The sequence below is a fragment of the Lolium rigidum genome, chromosome 1, assembly GCF_022539505.1.
Source record: "Lolium rigidum isolate FL_2022 chromosome 1, APGP_CSIRO_Lrig_0.1, whole genome shotgun sequence".
NCBI lineage: Eukaryota > Viridiplantae > Streptophyta > Magnoliopsida > Poales > Poaceae > Lolium > Lolium rigidum.
In genome coordinates this window covers 340,495,758-340,511,776 of record NC_061508.1, presented here as the reverse complement: position 1 = coordinate 340,511,776, position 16,019 = coordinate 340,495,758, and positions in this window count along the sequence as shown.

The window sequence follows — 16,019 nt, the reverse complement described above, 5'->3', positions numbered from 1 at the left end:
ACGTCGATTGCGGAGCGGACATCTAGGACTTTCCAATATTCTAGCTCCCGTAATATAGATTTCTTCTTCCACATGGGTGCGTGCCCGTCGGCTCCCTTCGGAATTGATTGTCCGCCAGGACCCTTTCCAAAGATGACTTTCAAATCCTTGACCATATCAAATACCTCAAGCACCAGCTGCGTTCCGCGAGCTTCGGCCGGTGATCCGCCTTGCCGTTGTAATGCTTGCCGCGCTTTCTTACGTTATGATTTTTGGGAAGAAATCGACGATGCCCCATGTACACGTTCTTCTTACAATTTGGCAAATGTACACTTTCGGCCTCATGTAAGCAAGTGCGTGCATGCATTGTATCCCTTATTTGACTGTCCCGAAAGGTTACTAAGAGCGAGGCCAATCGTTGATGGTTACGAAAAGCAACGCTCGTAGGTCAAATTCCTCTTCTTTGTGCTCATCCCACACACGGACACCGGGTCTGCCCCACAACCGTAAAAGTTCATCAACTAATGGCCTTAGGTACACATCGATGTCGTTGCCGGGTTGCTTCGGACCTTGGATGAGCACCGGCATCATAATGAACTTCCGCTTCATGCACAACCAAGGAGGAAGGTTGTAGATGCATAGAGTCACGGGCCAGGTGCTATGGCTGGAGCTCGCTCGCCGAAAGGATTCATGCCATCCGTACTTAGACCAAATCTTATGTTCCTTGCGTCGCCTGCAAAATCTTTAAACTCTCTCGTCGATCTTTCTCCATTGCGTTCCATCCGCGGGGTGTCTCAACTCCCCGTCCGACTTACGGTCCTCTTTGTGCCATCTCAACAACTTGGCATGCTCTTTGTTCCCGAACGGACGTTTCAACCGTGGTATTATAGGAGCATACCACATCACCTTGGCGGGAACCTTCTTCCCGGGTTTCCGGCCCTCGACATCGTCACCGGGGTCATCGCCTCGATATTATAACGCAATGCGAGTGCATACCGGGCATTCATTCAAATTCTCGTATTCACCGCGGTAGAGGATGCAGTCGTTGATGCATGCATGTATCTTCAGAACCTCTAAACCTAGAGGGCAGACAACCTTCTTTGCTTCATACGTACAAAAAAGGGCAACTCGTTATTCTTTGGAAACATATTCTTCAACATTTTCAGCAAGTTTTCAAATCCCGAGTCAGCTACACCTTCCTGTGCCTTCCATCTCAGCAAATCCAGTGTGCAGCCCAGCTTTTTCAGACCATTATCGCATCCCGGGTACAGCGACTTTTTGTGATCCTCTAACATGCGATCCAAATTCTCCCTCTCCTTTTCGGTTTCGCAGCCGACTCCGTGCATCGACAATGGTCCGACCAAGATCATCAGCGGGCTCATCACGTGCCTCTTCTTGATCACCTTCCCCTTCACCTTCCCCACCTTCAACATCATCCATGAAAGTATCACCGAAATGATCAAGATAGCTCTCATCGATGTCATCCCCTTCTTCATCTTCTTCCATTATAACCCCTCTTTCTCCATGCTTGGTCCAACAATTATAGCTTGGCATGAAACCATGCCGAATCAGGTGCACGTGAACTTCCCTTGAGGAAGAGTAACCCTTCTGATTCTTACAGTCAACACATGGATAGATAACAAAACCCCCCTGCTTGTTCGCATTAGCCACTACGAGGAAATCTTTCAAACCTGTAGTGAATTCGCCGGAGAGTCGGCTAGCGTACATCCATTGCCGATTCATCTCGCATTATTATAATACAAAATATATAATTAACCATCATGCATTTGTTAAACTAAATAGAAATTAAACAATGAACTACACACATATGCATATTTTATCAATGACACATATATATGAAAGGTTCAAGTGTTGTTGCTAACCGCGATCGAGGAGGAAAAAATAAATGAGGAAGCTCGATCAAGTGTGGCTCCGACACTTCATATCATGTTTGTTTCATGCTCTTGGGACATTTCATCAAACACCTTGTGTGCATAAGAAGAGCCAAAAGCAAACCATACACCCCTTGTGAAGTTTGTGAAGAGAAGTGGGCACCAAATGGCTAAGTGCTCGTGGGCTGGATGGTATATATAGGGGAGGGGCTTTAGTCGCGGTTGGCCCGGCCAACCGCGACCGAAGGCCTTTGGGCCAGGATCGAGGACATTTAGTCGCGGTTGGCTCGGCCAACCGCGACTAAAGCCCCTCCCGTCCACCAGCTGGCCACCGAGCGCGCTGGGCCCAGCCCTTTGGTCGCGGTTGGGCAACCGAGCCGCGACTAAAGGCCCCATTGGTCGCGGTTTTTGCATTTCCGCGACTAATGGGGCTGGACGGAAGGCCTTTTTTCTACCAGTGTTTATTACTCATTATGTTTGACGTAATACACCCAGCCTCTGCATATATATGATGCACACATCCGTTCACCAAAAGTACAAAACAAACTGATCGATACAAAATAGTAGGTAAGCGTTGAAGCGACGACCATAAATGAAGCCATAAACGAAGCGAAGCCGTACACAGAGAAGAATTTTTGTCATTAAAAACCTTTCCATTTCTACATAGCCACAACGACCAAATAACTTCAATCGCTCCCACCCTAACAAGACACCTATACCTAGCCTCCACCCTGTTTAGCTAATTGCCAATGATATTCGCAATGCTTCGTGGTGGATGTAAGTTTGATCCTATCTGAATGATTGACTAAATAGCTCTAGCGAATCGGCACTGGAAAAAGAGATGTTTTATTGTCTCGTCTTCGTGACAAAACACACATTTCTTATAATCATGCTAGTTTCGTTTAACAAGGTTATCTTTGGTGATTATAACACCACAACGTATGTACCAAACAAATACCTTCATTTTTAGAGGTATCCTCAACTTTCAAATAGATTTAACGTGCATGCCAAAATTTTAAATTTTACGATAATGTCCTATTTACGAAGGGGTATGGGAAGACCTCATTTTCAATCATCCTTATTTTTGTTGCGGCCATAGTTTTGCCAAAGAGGAGGACCAGAGTAGAAGTGTTGGGTGACTCATCGAGAAGGACCGCGCCGTACCCGATGGCTCTCCCACTTTGACCACGCCTCGATCCAGGCCGGGCAGCGGCAGCCGAACCCGCCATGCGCCAGCCGCCAGACGCCCATGCTGCCTAGCTCTAGGTAGCCGCGCGCATTACATAAGTACGCCGGGACCAAAAATGAGGAGGCTTTCCCGCCCTCGCCGGAGATCGAGTACGAAGTTTGACGCCGCCGGGACCACGGCGACGGGCGGGGCCGGCCGGCGGCAGGCGCCCATGCAACCTGCTTGATCTTTGTGCGTGTGTACAGTACAGGAACGGCCGTCGATTGATCCGTCGAGCTGGAAACCTGGCGCGGTCCGCATCAATCATTCCAGCGCCGTTACGGATGTCCTTTTACGAATTACGCCTTCCTTTTTTTGATTTCTATTTGAACTTCCCCCCTCCCGCGCAGCGCAATGGATCGGCGAGGGCAGGAGCGTAGGGTAGCGTCCAGTGCGGTACGGCCATAGGCAGCATCTAGCACAACGAATGACCGTGCGCTCGCTGGCCGTACGATGACAGCCGCCGTGATCGCGGACGGATGGATGGGGGCACGGAGGAGCGTGTGCAGTGATAGTTGCTGCTCGAATGCTGGATGCTGCCGCTGATGCGATGAGACAACGTCGGTAAAAACTGTCTCCCTTCGCTTCTGCCGCATCTGTCCTCTTCTTCTACACGACGTCGGGGCAAACTGCTGGTGGTAGGATCTCAGTTAGCAACGTGCTGCGTCTCCATTCAAAAAACAAATGCGGTTACTTCAGGGATCCCTGTAATTAAGCATGCACCGAGCCAACAACATGCACACACATAGCCGTACGTTGCCCGCGTGGACGAACGGGATGAGCACAACCAAGTGCAGAGACTGAAAGAAAATCTGTCCATTTCTTTTACGCTCTACTCTAGTGTTGGCAACGAGCAATCGGCTCTTCACGATTCGATGCCGTCAGCTCGTAGTTACCGCATCCCTGCGTGCTTCGTTATGCCACTCTTCATGCACACGAGGGTGTTGCTTTGCATTGTCTGAACTTCGAATCTTCGTGACAAATGCCACTACTCTAAAACATATACTCCCTCCGATTTCTTTTAATTAACTCAAATTGAATACTCTCTTCGATCCATATTACTTGATGGAAATATAGATGTACCTAAACATATTTTAGTTGTAGATAATCTATTTTAGCATCAAATAATATGAATCGGAGAAAGTATAAATTTATACTAAACCCGAGTCAATTAAAAGGGTTCGGTACGCCCACACCCTCCACAAACTTTGGCCTGGACCGTTGTATTAGCAGTTTTGTCGCCACCTGACACCTGCTGGCTGCTGTACTAACATTTGAATGCTGCAGCGTGTAGTGTCGCACTTCACACTTGTGCAATGACAAACGAGGCCCGTTTATTCTAAGGGCTAGAGCTTATTAGGAGGTGACGTTATCGGAAATGGTGAATGGAACCTAAGATGAAGCGTATTCGCTTACTTAAAAGTTCAAAATAATGCTATTTAAAGTTTCAAAAAATGTGAAGTAAAATTTTACATGTATATACTATGTTGATACTTACTCGTGTGTGTTTTCACGGAAAATACCATTGTATGTGACCTACACAAAAATGACAAAATGCAAATTCCTATTCCTGTGAATAGTACAAAGTCCTGTTCACTATTCTCATTTGGACATTTTGTCATTTTCATGCACGCCACACACAATGGTATTTTTTTCGTGAAAACTTACACGAGTAAGTATCAACATAATATGTACATGCAAAATTTTACTTCACATTTTTTTGAAAATTTTTAAATAACATTTTTTGAACTTTTCGTAAACGGGTGCGCGCGCACCCAGGTTCCATTCGTCCGGGTCGGTGACGTTATGAGCTACTCCAAGATACTAAGATTTACTAGTATGTGCGTAACTCCAAGATAAGATTTTGGGAGCGCAAATTGGTTTTGGAGCCTACCGAGTTACTCCAGGTTCTGTCGCCTCAAGAAATAACATATCTTCTCGCATGTGCGAACTCCGACGGAGATCTCATAGTTTTCCTAGCCATGGTGCAGTGTTGATTTTCTGTCTGAACCCATCACTGTCTTGCAAGAATATTAGGTTAGCAGTTTGAGGTCTCCTGGTCAGATGCACGTACTAGGTTGTAATTAACAGGCCGCATGCATATCTGATTGTTAACCATGTGTGCTGGCTGACCATAAGATGTCTCGTTGACGATTACATTTGGGACTCCTCGGAGCATATCCTCCCTGTATGAACAGTTATTTCAAGAAAAACATAGACAAATAAAATTTAAAACCTGCGATTATTTATCTACTAGTTTTTACACTATTGTTTGTGGTTCGTGGAAATTTCCATGTAAAAATTAACATGTATGTCTCCACCATAAAAAGACAAAGTTAAGCCCTCTAAATAAACAACAAATTTAGCACTGAATTTGTCTTTTAACACATGCAATAACATTGGGAACAACTAGGAGCAAGGCGCACTCTCGCGGTGGCGCTGGAGGGCACGGAGAATTCTCGCGTGCGCTGGGGCATTGAACGTGGCGCGTGGATGAGCATAGGCCGCATGATGGCAGTGCACGTGTAAATCACTGCTCATGCCACTACGGGAATGGCGTGATGCGCCGACGGCCGTGGCGTACGCCGACGGCCAAATGTCGGGGCCGTCGGCGTACGTCCGGTCCAGGGCAGCGGCCCAAAGAGCCCCTCGGCGTAGACATCCCCTCGGCGTAGAGAAGGATACGCCGACGGCCACCCTCGGCGTACCCAAGGCCGTCGGCGTAGCACGAGCATCCGCTCCGGTCCCGCTCCGGCCGTGACGGCCCGGTCACGGCGTCGGCCGAGGCGCCGAGGGCCACCCTCGGCATAGGGCATCACCCACCTATGCCGACGGCCACCCTCGGCATACATTTATTTTTTCTTTTTTTCTTTTTGGTCATTAACTTTATATTATGTTTGTTTTATTTATGTACTAGTATGAATTATGTAAAAATAGTTACTTTTCTAAAGAAAAAAATGGTAGATGGCTTATGTAGATCCCACGAGTGACGCTCTTCGTAGACGGGTCGACGGGATCCGATGAGGCCCAACATCCGCTATCGATGTACATATGTCCTAAAACAAAGGAAAAAAGTCCATTGCTAACCCTAACTCTAACCCTAACCCTAACCCTAGGGGTAGATTTGCGGGGTCCCCGCCCCTAGGGTTTCCCTAGATACAAACCACCGGAGCGTCCGAATCGGCTGGAAACTCCGCTACGGCTCATCCGGGGCCTATTTCATTCCAAACCTATGGTTTCCATGTGCATATGTCCTAAACAAAGCAAAGCAAATAAAAAAATCCATTGGTGAACCCTCGCACGAAAAAAGCTATAGGGGTAGATCTGCAAGGTCCCCGGCCTAGGGTTTCCCAAGATACAGATCACCGGAGCGTCGGAATCGCTTGAAAACTTGCATTTGTCCCTAACATATGTGTACAAGTGTGATGTAAGGTTTGTCTAACCTTGCATGTACCCGGCGTTGACGATTTCCGCATACATGGGCCGACACTTGGTAAAATCCAGGATTTGTATGTGGAAACTCCTGGTACGGCTCATCCGGGGCCTATTTCATTCCAAACCTATGGTTTCCATGTGCATATGTCCTAAACAAAGCAAAGCAAATAAAAAAATCCATTGGTAAACCCTCGCACGGAGAAAGCTATAGGGGTAGATCTGCAGGGTCCCCGCCCTAGGGTTTCCCAAGATACGGATCACCGGAGCGTCGAATCGCTTGAAAACTTGCATTTGTCCCTAACATATGTGTACAAGTGTGATGTAAGGTTTGTCTAACCTTGCATGTACCCGGCGTTGACGATTTCCGCATACATGGGCCGACACTTGGTAAAATCCAGGATTTGTATGTGGAAACTCCTGCTACGGCTCATCCGGGGCCTATTGCATTCCAAACCTATGGTTTCCATGTGCATATGTCCTAAACAAAGCAAAGCAAATCAAAAAATCCATTGGTAAACCCTCGCACGGAGAAAGCTATAGGGGTAGATCTGCAGGGTCCCCGCCCTAGGGTTTCCCAAGATACAGATCACCGGAGCGTCGGAATCGCGCGGCGGTAGGATACCTCCTACGCACCACCTATCACATGCCATATGCGCGCGGAAGCCATCTGGGAATCCCACCCGCTTCCTGCGGTGCCCCGCCGAATCCGCTGGAAACTGACCGGATTTGAACTGGGTGACACTTTCCTTCGCTCAATAAATGGAGGGAAACATGTTTTTAGGTCTAGGACGCGTCATTTTATGTGCTAAATGTTTTCCGTTTCGCGCGTTGGCGGAGGGGTGCACGCGCGCGCCCGGCACGGCCATACCGCATGTCCCGGCGCCCCCGTTTTGCGCAGCTTGGCAAAGCAAACGGAGCCAAAAATCGAGCGGAGCCGCGTGGCGTCATTTTATGTGTCCTAGTAACCACCGCAAAAGACGGAACTGGGATACGGCAATTATCTTGGAGAACCCTTCACGAACGGGGCTATCTCGTCCGGAGTTCTATGGCTTTTAGGGGAAATGAGTAGGAAACGGCCCGTTTCACCACATAGTTTGTCGGAACGAGGCCATATTTAGCACGTGCGTGGGCCTTAGGATGGGAAGCAAGGCCCCGGTCGCGGATTTCCAATCCGAACCACGGGCGACGGTTTTTCCATTTTCGGGGTGCCGGAAGGGCTTTTTTTGTGAAGGAGCCTACATGGTGCGCATTTCGGCATCGCGCGGGACCTCCGCGCGGCGGTAGGATACCTCCTACGCACCACCTATCACATGCCATATGCGCGCGGAAGCCATCCGGGAATCCCACCCGCTTCTGCGGTGCCCCGCCGAATCCGCCGGAAACCGACCGGATTTGAACTGGGGAGACACTTTCCTTCGCTCAATAAATGGAGGGAAAAATGTTTTTAGGTCTAGGACGCGTCATTTTATGTGCTAAATGTTTTCCGTTTCGCGCGTTGGCGGAGGGGTGCACGCGCGCGCCCGGTACGGCCATACCGCATGTCCCGGCGCCCCCGTTTTGCGCAGTTGGCAAAGCAAACGGAGCCAAAAAATCGAGCGGAGCCGCGTGGCGTCATTTTATGTGTCCTAGTAACCACTGCAAAAGACGGAACTGGGATACGGCAATTATCTTGGAGAACCCTTCACGAACGGGGCTATCTCGTCCGGAGTTCTATGGCTTTTAGGGGAAATGAGTAGGAAACGGCCCGTTTCACCACATAGTTTGTCGGAACGAGGCCATATTTGGCACGTGCGTGGGCCTTAGGATGGGAAGCAAGGCCCCGGTCGCGGATTTCCAATCCGAACCACGGGCGACGGTTTTTCCATTTTCGGGGTGCCGAAGGGCTTTTTTTGTGAAGCGGCCTACATGGTGCGCATTTCAGTATCGCGCGGGACCTCCGCGCGGCGGTAGGATACCTCCTACGCACCACCTATCACATGCCATATGCGCGCGGAAGCCATCCGGGAATCCCACCCGCTTCTCGCGGTGCCCCGCCGAATCCGCCGGAAACCGACCGGATTTGAACCGGGGCGACACTTTCCTTCGCTCAATAAATGGTGGGAAAAATGTTTTTAGGTCTAGGACGCGTCATTTTATGTGCTAAATGTTTTCCGTTTCGCGCGTTGGCGGACGGGTGCACGCGCGCGCCCGGTACGGCCATACCGCATGTCCCGGCCGCCCCGTTTTGCGCAGTTGGCAAAGCAAACGGAGCCAAAAAATCGAGCGGAGCCGCGTGGCGTCATTTTATGTGTCCTAGTAACCACTGCAAAAGACGGAACTGGGATACGGCAATTATCTTGGAGAACCCTTCACGAACGTGGCTATCTCGTCCGAGTTCTATGGCTTTTAGGGGAAATGAGTAGGAAACGGCCCGTTTCACCACATAGTTTGTCGGAACGAGGCCATATTTGGCACGTGCGTGGGCCTTAGGATGGGAAGCAAGGCCCCGGTCGCGGATTTCCAATCCGAACCACGGGCGACGGTTTTTCCATTTTCGGGGTGCCTGAAGGGCTTTTTTTGTGAAGCAGCCTACATGGTGCGCATTTCAGCATCGCGCGGGACCTCCGCGCGGCGGTAGGATACCTCCTACGCACCACCTATCACATGCCATATGCGCGCGGAAGCCATCCGGGAATCCCACCCGCTTCTCGCGGTGCCCCGCCGAATCCGCCGGAAACCGACCGGATTTGAACTCGGGCGACACTTTCCTTCGCTCAATAAATGGAGGGAAAAATGTTTTTAGGTCTAGGACGCGTCATTTTATGTGCTAAATGTTTTCCGTTTCGCGCGTTGGCGGAGGGGTGCACGCGCGCGCCCGTACGGCCATACCGCATGTCCCGCGCCCCGTTTTGCGCAGCTGGCAAAGCAAACGGAGCCAAAAATCGAGCGGAGCCGCGTGGCGTCATTTTATGTGTCCTAGTAACCACCGCAAAAGACGGAACTGGGATACGGCAATTATCTTGGAGAACCCTTCACGAACGAGGCTATCTCGTCCGGAGTTCTATGGCTTTTAGGGGAAATGAGTAGGAAACGGCCCGTTTCACCACATAGTTTGTCGGAATGAGGCCATATTTGGCACGTGCGTGGGCCTTAGGATGGGAAGCAAGGCCCCGGTCGCGGATTTCCAATCCGAACCACGGGCGACGGTTTTTCCATTTTCGGGGTGCCGAAGGGCTTTTTTTGTGAAGCGGCCTACATGGTGCGCATTTCGGCATCGCGCGGGACCTCCGCGCGGCGGTAGGATACCTCCTACGCACCACCTATCACATGCCATATGCGCGCGGAAGCCATCCGGGAATCCCACCCGCTTCTCGCGGTGCCCCGCCGAATCCGCCGGAAACCGACCGGATTTGAACCGGGGCGACACTTTCCTTCGCTCAATAAATGGAGGGAAAAATGTTTTTAGGTCTAGGACGCGTCATTTTATGTGCTAAATGTTTTCCGTTTCGCGCGTTGGCGGAGGGGTGCACGCGCGCGCCCGTACGGCCATACCGCATGTCCCGGCGCCCCGTTTTGCGCAGCTTGGCAAAGCAAACGGAGCCAAAAATCGAGCGGAGCCGCGTGGCGTCATTTTATGTGTCCTAGTAACCACTGCAAAAGACGGAACTGGGATACGGCAATTATCTTGGAGAACCCTTCACGAACAAGGCTATCTCGTCCGGAGTTCTATGGCTTTTAGGGGAAATGAGTAGGAAACGGCCCGTTTCACCACATAGTTTGTCGGAACGAGGCCATATTTGGCACGTGCGTGGGCCTTAGGATGGGAAGCAAGGCCCGGTCGCGGATTTCCAATCCGAACCACGGGCGACGGTTTTTCCATTTTCGGGGTGCCGGAAGGGCTTTTTTTTGTGAAGCAGCTACATGGTGCGCATTTCAGCATCGCGCGGGACCTCCGCGCAGCGGTAGGATACCTCCTACGCACCACCTATCACATGCCATATGCGCGCGGAAGCCATCTGGGAATCCCACCCGCTTCCTGCGGTGCCCCGCCGAATCCGCCGGAAACCGACCGGATTTGAACCGGGCGACACTTTCCTTCGCTCAATAAATGGAGGGAAAAATGTTTTTAGGTCTAGGACGCGTCATTTTATGTGCTAAATGTTTTCCGTTTCGCGCGTTGGCGGAGGGGTGCACGCGCGCGCCCGGTACGGCCATACCGCATGTCCCGGCGCCCCGTTTTGCGCAGCTTGGCAAAGCAAACGGAGCCAAAAAATCGAGCGGAGCCGCGTGGCGTCATTTTATGTGTCCTAGTAACCACCGCAAAGACGGAACTCGGGATACGGCAATTATCTTGGAGAACCCTTCACGAACGTGGCTATCTCGTCCGGAGTTCTATGGCTTTTAGGGGAAATGAGTAGGAAACGGCCCGTTTCACCACATAGTTTGTCGGAACGAGGCCATATTTGGCACGTGCGTGGGCCTTAGGTTATGTAAGAGAGATAAAGGTCTAAGATGGTAAAGTTTGCGGAAAGCGAAAAAAAGATAGAGAACTGGCACGTCAGTGGTAACTGAGAGGGAGTACATGACATCGAAATATTATTATGACATACGATGAACATGAAATAGTATTCAACAACATTGGTACACCATGGGTTCATCATTGTAAGAATAAAGCTCTATCAAACTAAAACGACATAAAATAATAGATTTTACCTATTTTCGCATGGCGTAATAACAAATTTAATAAGATAACATGCTCAACTCATAAAAATATATACCATGTATGTGATCCCATATCCCTTTGTCTCGGTATATATACTCCGTGGTTCTTCTTTAGACCATGAAAGAAACAATGAAAGAAAAAATGAAAGAAAAAACAAAAAAATTAAAAAAATGCACCTGGCTAAGCCGAGGGTGGCCCTCGGCGTAGCTCGGGATCTGAGCCCGAAAAAATCCCCTGGTCGGCCTCCTCCTCGCCAAAGCCCGCCCATTTTCCCCAAGTCCCGCGCCCTCTCCCCCAATCCCGCCGCCGCCGCCGCTGCCGCCTCCCGCCCGACGCCGCCGCCGCCGCCTCCCGCCCGACGCCGCCACCGCCTCCCGCCCGACGCCGCTGCCGCCGCCTCCGCCCGCCCGCCGCTGCCGCCGCCGCCCGCACGCCGCTGCCGCCGCCTCCTGCCCGCCGCTGCTCGCCGCCGCCGCCCGACGCCGCCGCCGCCGCCTCCCGCCCGACGCTGCCACCGCCTCCCGCCCGACGCCGCTGCCGCCGCCTCCTGCCCGCCTCCTGCCCGCCGCTGCCGCCGCCTCCCTCGTCCTCCTTGCAAGGTACGGGAGCTCCAGATCCCTCCTTCTCCTGTTCTGGTGTGGTCCAAACCATTGGACCAGATGCATATCTTTGCTGATTTCTCGTCTGAGGTTACATTTCCATCATGTCGGCTTCTTGACGCGTAGTGTGCCAGTATGAATGAATGAGATATGTGGTGATACTTAAGAATTTCAGGTTTCTTCAGTATGTGGGGTCTTGCTTGTTTGGTACAAGAGAATTGTAGGCTGGTTCCTTTGACCCTTCCAGAAATGAACCACCTTGGGTTGCTCATATATGTTGGTCGAACTGAGTGTTGCTTTGCTGATTGCTCATCTGAGGTTTCGATCTGTCATGTTGGCTTTCTGTGTAGTGTGTCAGCACATATGAGATTGATGCTAAGCATCAGGTTTCTTCAGTAAATGGCCTAGCTTGTGTGGTGGAAATTGCAGGTTAGTTTCAACCTTGCATAAATGAATCACCCTGGGATGCTTATGTATGCTGGTTCTAGTGCCAGGCTTAATGTAGAAGCACAAGAATTAGAAGTTTTTTTTTATCAGCTGGGCTTCAGGCATCTTGTGAATTTATTTGGATGTGAACAAAGTTTTACTATCATGGCCTCCAAATTAAGGGTGGCATTCGTCACTACTTCTGCATGTGGATTTGGATTAGATGTTCTGTGCTGTCATCATGACAGGAAATGGAGCTTGGAGCTTGTTTTGTGGTCTGCAGTCAAACGCCAATATTGATAATTCTTTCTTGGTCTCATTTTCTTCCTTTGCGAATCTTGTCACTTTCTTAAGTTTCTTTCTTTGCTTTCTCTGTTGCTCATCTGAGGTTTTCATTGTGTCATCTCGGCTTGGTGCATAGTGTCTCAGCATAAGATCGCTGCTACTTAGAATGGAAGGTTTTTTCAGTAAGTGGCGTAGCTGGCTTGTTTGGTAGAAACTGTATGTAGGTTAGTTTGACCCTTGCATAAACGGACCACCCACCCACCCAGGATGCTTACCTATGCTGCTTGTAGTGCCAGACTTCTGGTAATGCAGAAGCACACGAATTAGAATTTTTTTCTGCAAAGATCAAAATATGGCACAATGAGAACATCGCTATGTCATTAGTTAAGGACATGTTGGTGTTGCGAACCTTGGTTTTCTGGCAGTTGCAGTTTATAGCTTATTAAGTCAGGTTAAATGGATATGTTTTCTGCGGATTGTAAAAGGATGTTTGCTTTGTTTGCACAGAATTTAGAGATAGAAAACTGAATTTCTTTTCATTTACCGCCATCTTGGCTCAGTTGTATGTAACATTTAGGAAACAACCTTTGATCCCACAACTGATCTGACCACAAGCGCCCACCATACACACATGACATGATACATTACAAATGATTCCATGTACGGTTCTACCGCACAAGTTATTTATAGATCAGTTGGCAAAATCTGTACGAGGAAAAGCGGAGTTAATTTTTGAAGCCGAAAATAACTCGAGTTGTGTGGCTTTTCTTCAGATCAACTGTGGATACCTTTCCATCAGCAATTGTCTGTAGCATTTTTTTTAGAACTACACTTCCACATGTAATCCAAGGTGTTTTTCTAGCGTTTTAGCGAACCTCCTATCTTCTACCGTGCTATAGTGTGTTACACCAGATGATTGGGTTTCAGCATGCGAATCTGTAACATCCAGATTCTACCTTATAGTTATGCTGTAGATCATAACATCCAGATTCTGAAATGAATATGGAACAAACTACATTGAGCTCTACCTTATACAGTAGTGTTTTGACAACAGAGAAAAATACTGGGAGTGCGCGCACAAAGTTACGAACTATGGCAAGCAGTTACTTCTACGCTTGCGCTCTGCAGTCCCGCGCCAACTCAAACATCGAACACAATCAATCAAATCAACCACCGAAGCATCCAATTACGATCCAATCGTCGCTGCAGACAGAGACTTACCTAGAAACCTGCGATTGGGTGAGAACGTCTTACCTGTAGGGCGGCGCTGCGGTGAGGGCCTTGAGCCTTGGACAGGCGCCGCTGCGGCCGGGGTCTCGGGGAGGCGCCGCGTCTAGGGGTACCGGCGCAGGAGAAACCGCCGCGGGGAGACTAGGGATTTCGGGGCTGCGCGGCGGCCGAGGGCTTGGAGAGGCGCCGCCGCTGGTGGCCGCTCGGAGTACCGGCGCAGGCAGGCGGGCGCGCGCGGTGGTGGTGGCGGGCTGGACGGACGAGACCAAGTTGTGTAGGCGCGGCTAGGTCTAGTTCGCGGAGAAGGGAAGCCGGCCGGCGTGGAGCAGGAGAGCAGCAGGGAGGGAGAAGGTCCAGTCGATGCGGGGGAGGGGCGACGGAGGTAGGCTACCCGGCCGGCGCCGCGCGCTCATAGGCGGCTGCCCCCGCGCCGTGTTTGGGCGAGCTAAAGTGTGGGCGTGCAGCCGGCCCTTGTAGGCAAATACCCCGGGCCTGGTCTATGGTCGATATGGCACTGCTTAGTTCCAATCAATCTATTTAAGCGATGTCCATTTCATGACTTTGTTTCTCTGGTTGGTTTGTGATTAAAATTTGTCTGAATTTATGATTAAGATTAAGACACCTTTTATTGGGATGATTCTTGCTAATAATATGGATTTGTAATAGGCCATGCCGTGACCGCCTCGTCGTGAGCACCCCGGCGTGACGATCCCGGATCTTGACGCGCTTCTCGACGGTCACCGACATCGACAGTCGGTTGTTCGACTACTTCCTCTACAGCCGAGGGTGAGCAAAATTTCCAACTTCTTCTCCGCATTTTATTTATGTCACTAGATTCATTTTCCAAGTCAAGTTGCGTCACCTAGGTGTCACTTCCCGTCCTCAAGCGTTACGCGGATAAATATGCATTAGTGGTCGGCATATTTTCAACCGTAACGCTTGCGGCATTTACGGGACAGTCGGCGGATCCGTAGTTGGGTACGTTCTCCATGCTCTGCTCCGGTCCGAGTCAGATTTCGGCAGCGCCTCACCGTTGTTCTCCGGATGCACATCCTCTTGTCTTTTGGCGAGACGTGTATCGGGAGAGCAGCGGGGAGGTGCTGCCGAAATTTTGACTCGGACCGGGGTAGAGCATGGAGAACGTACTCAATCTACGGATCCGGCGGCTGCTAGAGCCCACCTAGTAGAGATGTAGGTTGATGCATTCGTTTTGCCTCGTTAAAAAAATTAAAATATGATGCATTTTCCTATTTGATATAAATGCTATGCTTGTCGTTTGGCTTCCAATAGAGCAGAGGATGGCTGATAATGGATGGATGTACACCGGCCGTGTTAGTGCGACTAATAAAACAGATGAGTGGATAAGGAAGACTTGGCATTTAGTGAAGGAGTTGGCGCGTGGTACAAAACCGAAGGTTCAGCCACTTTGCCCGTGCAATCGTTGCTTGAAGCATCACCGTCGTGGAAAGGATGACATGTTTAAACACCTTCGCAATATGGGTATATGCCTCGTTACGTCACGCAGATCGACTTTGATGAGCACGAACGTGACAGAGGTGAGGTGATGCGGCAGCGGCTCAATGGCAATGAGTACGATGGGGTTAGAGACTTTCTTGATGATCTTGTCGATGCCCACATGCCAGAGTCGCCACCTTCACGGGAGGAACCGCCAGAACCGGAGGAACCTCCAGAACCGGAGGAACCAGAGCCAGCCGCGAAGGCCTTCTATGATATGATAGCCGCTGCTAAGACGCCTCTGTACGATGGCGCCGAGATTTCTCAGCTCGATGCCATCTCCCAATGTCTAGCCGACAAGACCCGGTACAACACCACCCGTGATGGCTTCGAAGCAAGTCTGAAAACAACTGGTAACATGTTGCCCAAAGGGCATTGTCTGCCTAAAAGCCTGCACGAGACGAGGCAACTCATGTCGGCGCTCAACATGGATTATCAAAGGATAGACGGTTGTCCAAAAGGCTGCGTTCTCTTCTGGAAACAGTTTGCGGAGGACAAGTACTGTCCCATTTGTAAGGCCTCTAGGTATGAAGAGGTAATGGGAAAGGATGGTCAGGTGAGGCAGTCAAAAATCGCAAAGTCAATTCTTCGGTATCTCCCATTCATAAAAAGAATCCAGCGGCTTTACTTGACTGAGGAGACCGCCAAACAGATGACGTGGCACAAGATGGGGACTCGAATAAAGGACAATCAGAGCCGGACGAAGATGGGACATCCATCTGATGGCA